The sequence below is a fragment of the Mus pahari genome, chromosome 21 (assembly GCF_900095145.1).
Source record: "Mus pahari chromosome 21, PAHARI_EIJ_v1.1, whole genome shotgun sequence".
Lineage (NCBI taxonomy): Eukaryota > Metazoa > Chordata > Mammalia > Rodentia > Muridae > Mus > Mus pahari.
This window is the reverse complement of record NC_034610.1, coordinates 41,098,239-41,103,349: the sequence shown is the minus strand read 5'-3', so window position 1 is coordinate 41,103,349 and position 5,111 is coordinate 41,098,239.

Sequence of the window (5,111 nt, the reverse complement as noted above, 5' to 3'; positions counted from 1 at the left end):
GATACACCAGGCGCACCGGCCAATCCTGTGGTTTAAGAGGCTTATTTTGAAGGAAGCTTCTGGTAATGTTGATTTAATTTTAAGAGTAAATTTTTTAATAATTTTAGCTAAGCAGAGAATGATCAGCATTGAGTCAGTTCGGAAGTATCTCATTCCGCAGGTGGCGTTAGAGTCTGTAATTCTCACCATTCACAATGCTGTGACCCTTTAATACTCATGTTGTGGTGACCCACAACCATAAAATTATTTTCTTGCTACTCTACAACTGAGTTTGCCAGTATTATGAATTGTAATGTAAATATCTGATACGCAGGGAACCTGATATGTGACCCCTATAGGGGGTCATGGCTCACACATTGAGAACTGGTGCTTTGATCTGACAGAGACCACAAAAAGAAAACCTTGCATTGGACAGGAAACTGGATAAGATGATGGCTCATGTTCCCTTCTGAGCTTAGAAGAAGCAAAAATCAAACCTAATATTTTACTTAGTTTTTTTCACAATATTCCATAAGGTAAGCCTAATTTTCAATATTGTCATTATTATTATTATTATTATTATTATTATTATTATTATTATTATTATTGTATTTGTACATTTGAGTGCAATGTCAGTAGAGGGCCAAAACGAGCAATGGATTTCCCAGAGCTGGAGCATCAGGCAGTTGTGAGCCACTTAATGTGGATGCTGGGACTCTGTACCGAGGTCGTCTGTAAGACCAGAGTTCTCTTGTGCAAAGTGCCATGTCTTTAGCCTGACGAGCTCTGGTCAAGGAAGAAAGCTGATGTTCAGACCAACCATGTAATTTGCAGTTACGCAGAGCTTGTCTTAGTCTGGGCTGGAATTTGACCCCTACCTTACCCTTTCTCACACGGTGACTATGAGCTTACCCATCACATCCTCTATCCTTCTGCTTGTTTTCAAATTTCTCTCCTTGTCTTCGCACCACTCCAGGAATGGTGGCATCTGCTAAATATATTTAGATTTTATTGAGTTCCTGCTATTGATGTCCAAGGGCAAAGAAACAGATGGCTGACTGCTGGATGGAAGCATGGGTGTGTATTGTTATGACTCCTTTCTGACATAATTGAAGAGGCATTGGGTTATAATGTAAAACTTCTAGTGCGGGCTGTCTAAAAGGTCTGTTTTAAGATAAAGTGTAGAAACACTATTCTTTGTGGCCTCAAACTCAGGGTATGATGCTTTCAGCAGGAACGTGTGTGTGTGTGTGTGTGTGTGTGTGTGTGTGTGTGTGTAGGGCTAAGGACTCTAAGTGAACACACCACAGAGGTAGGTATTTGAACATCCACATTTACTTTTGCATTCTTCACTATGGCCAGGACCCTGGGACAGCCTTGATGGTCATCAGCAGTTTAAAGGATAAAGAGAATGAGTAATGCTGTAAACACAATGGAATTAGATGCAGTCCTAAAGAAAACTGAACTGATATTTGCAAGAAGGTGAACACACCTGGAAACCGTGCTAGGCAAAAGAAGCAGAGACTCCGAAAGGCAAATGCTGAATGTTTTCTTCCGTCTGCCAAAACTAAATTTAAAGTCCTGTGTGTGTGTGTGTGTGTGTGTGTGTGTGTGTGTGTGTGTGTAGGGGAGTCTGCTTATACATGTAGCTATCCTCTTTCTTGAGAGGGAGGAAGAAACCTCAGTGAGTAGGAAGTAGGGAATACGTATAATAAAAAAATCAGACTCAGGAGCCAATTAGATAAGAGATGAAACGAGCTGGAAGTAGGGGAAGGGAGGCAGGGATGGCCATGGGGGAGGGGAAGGAATGAAAAGGTAGGATAACCACACAGGCATGTATAAAAGATGCCAGGATAAAATATAGTAACCTACAAATTTAATTAACAAAACTACCAAGAACAAAGAGAGCAACAGAGACGACTGGACAACAATTTGGAATTAGGAGCACGTGGTTCAGTACTCACCTGTGGGTTTTTTGTTTTCTCTCTCTCTCTCTCTCTCTCTCTCTCTCTCTCTCTCTCTCTCTCTCTCTCTCTCTCTCTCTCTCTCTCTCATTTTCCTTGATTGACATCAATGCACCTCCTTTTCTTGTGGACTTCTCTGTGCTGTTTTTGGCTTTATCCTGACAGTAGTTTCCATGTATCCTATTCAGTAAACCCTAGATCTTGATTGGGATAGCTTGGGCTTCTCAACCAGTACACCCCTATACAAATTTAACTCAGCTCTGGGGGGTTTTACATCAGCACAGCCTGTCCCTAGAATGGGTCAGCCAACTGTCAGCGTCTTTGTAGCTGGGCCCTCTCCACGTTTGAAGTATGTTGCTGCAGCAACTGCGCTGATGGAGGGCCTCTGCCTCAGAGTGGAGCCCTGAGGATGGAAGGGATCAGGAGACCTGACCCCTTGACAGCCTAACATGGAGGCTTTTATCTGTGAAGTTAACACATTTGTCAAGTTGACAAGGAATCTGGGTCTGCAGATTCCTGCCCTCCTGAGATTCTGGGGCCCGCAGAAAAATCTCTGGCATGGGTCTCAGACTCAGGGGTGGGGTAAATCTTGGTTGTGTAACTTCCTGTGGTACCGTCTCATTTCTTCTCTCAGAAGTTTTTTCAGTCTATGAGATGGGGTTTCGGTAAGGATTCAGCGGGAGTTTAGAGAAGATTGAAAGTTGCTAACGATGCAGAAACAAAGATATGCTGGTGACAGAAACATGTAAGACCTGCTTCATGTCTTGTTTTCACCCTGGTCAAACATTTCAGGACACTTCTGGGAGTCAGAATCCCACACTTGGTGTTTTGACAATCTGAAAGGAATTGTATTTTAAACTGAGCAGTCTGATGTAAAAGCCAAACAAAAATAGAACAAACAAAACAAAAAACAAAACAAAAATAACCTGTGGGGTTGCACATAGAAATGAATGCCCATGAGAAAGAAGAAAGGGGATTCACAGCAATCAGTGTTCACAATAGGGAACCATACTTTTTTTTGTATTTTATTGGAGTTATCCTGTTCTTAAACTGTTATGTTTCATTAAAAGAACTATCCAAGAATGAAGAAAAAAAATACACTTTCAACTTTTCTCCAGGTCAGGGTCAGAATGGCAGTGAAAGTAGTTATTAGTCATAGCTATGCTTTTTATGCTTTTAAGTAAGTCATGAAGTAAACATAAATTGCTTTCATGAGATGAAGCTAGTTATGATCGGGGCTCAATAGTATGTGTTATTTACTGGACCATGGAGCCAGGGGTAAAGATGTTTGAAAATGCCTGGTTAAATATCATTCCGTTTTATTTAATAAGCAATAGTTATTTCCTGCATTGAACAAAACACGGTCTATTTCCCCAGAACTCACGTTGAGGTCTCAAAGGAAGATTTGGCTGAAGAATCAGAAGCCATCTTTGTGGGCCAAAGACAGGACATTTTTGGTAAGGATTCTGTGACATGGCTCTAGAGAAAGCCAAAAGGCTTTGGTTAAGCTTAGATTACTTACACAAAGCCCAAAGATAAATTTAGTTAAGAATTGGTCACAGGTAGTCTTGCAGTCTCTAAGCTTGCTTCTGACTAGACAAACAGCGTCTCCCAACATCCTCCTCCACTGGAATAAACAGCCGAGTGTTCCCTAGCCACAGGCTGGGTAAACACCAAGCAAACTGTCTGCCTGTATGCCAGTCCGAGCAACACTCCCTATTTTTTAGCAAAATATTTTTCCACGCTGGTCATCCAAGAAAGTCTCCGAATCCAATACGTTTCAATGGGCTTTTAAGGCTTGTCTGTTTTTCCCACTATTTATAGCATTCAGATGTTGGCAGGTGGGGGTATTTTTTTTTTTTTTTTTTTTTTTTGTCAGAATAAAGCAAGGAAGAGGAGTAATGCAGCTTCAACATCTGCCACAAGGCACTGAGCAGTGACACAATGCTCCTTCCTTAGGAATGGAAAAATGGACAAGTTACAGGAAGAGAAGCAAATCTCATAACAGCACGACACCGTGTCCATATTTATACTGTGCAAAATTTTGTTGGGTTAGGTCTCTGGGATTGAGTAGAGAGGAAAAGCCCAGAGTGGTTAGTTATGAAGTAATGCCAGCTGTCATAAACTGGAGGACAAAAGTCCAGGGTGTGAGAGCCATCTCTTTTATGACACCGAGACCGAGAGGGCAACATGGAACAGTTTTCTCAGCAAGCGCAGTATTCAATGAGTTACACACAGGTCTACAAGGGCAACGCCTTCTTGCTACTTTAACAACGTTGGGCAACAGATGAGGTGGCTAGTCACCCTTTCTGATGGGTAAGGAAACTGACTTTCAGAGCAGTGCCTAAGCTATAACCTGGCTAGGGTTTGCTAGAGCTGGCCTCAAGTCGTGGTCATCTGGCAGCTGTTTGCCTTCTCCAGCTCCAAGATGCTCCTCCAATGATTCTGTCTGCAGAATAGATAAGACAACTATTGAAAAGAAATAAAGTGAATGAGAGATAAAAGGAACCCACTAGAGACTAACCAGTACTCCAGTTGGTAGTGACAGAAGAGACCAGCAAGGTAACTCAAACATGGAGAAGTTGAGTGGAAAGCCTGAGTTCTGTCACTAGCCAGCTGGGTGACCTTCAGTCCCGTGGGAGAGCCCTTAGGCTCTTCCAGAGTCTGTGATGGAAGCTAGTGTCCCTTCGAAGAGTCTTTACATTTTGTTCTGGGGCCTGTACCAGGGTTTACCAAGAAGGCAGGACTTGTTGGGGTGACATGAGCTTGATAGGGGTGAAGTAGAAGAGACACATTGACAAACAAAATAAGACAAAACAACAAAACAAAAAACTGAACCCCCAGATCAACCAACCAACCAACCGACCAACCAAGCAACCGACCAACCAACCAAGAACCTAGCTTGAGCAGAGTTATAAAACAGGGACCCGTGTGCTGCTACTGCAGGACAGGAAAAAGATGTTGTGGAGAGACAGATGCCAAGCAAGAATCAAGCAAAGTTTAGCAACTGTTCGTCAGATGGATCCATTTGACTCATCAGCCTGGGTGTCTTAAGTCAGTGTCTAATACTCCTTCATTCTAAAACAAATTATCAAGATAGCTACATTTCCTTCCTTCCTTCCTTCCTTCCTTCCTTCCTTCCTTCCTTCCTTCCTTCCTTCCTTCCTT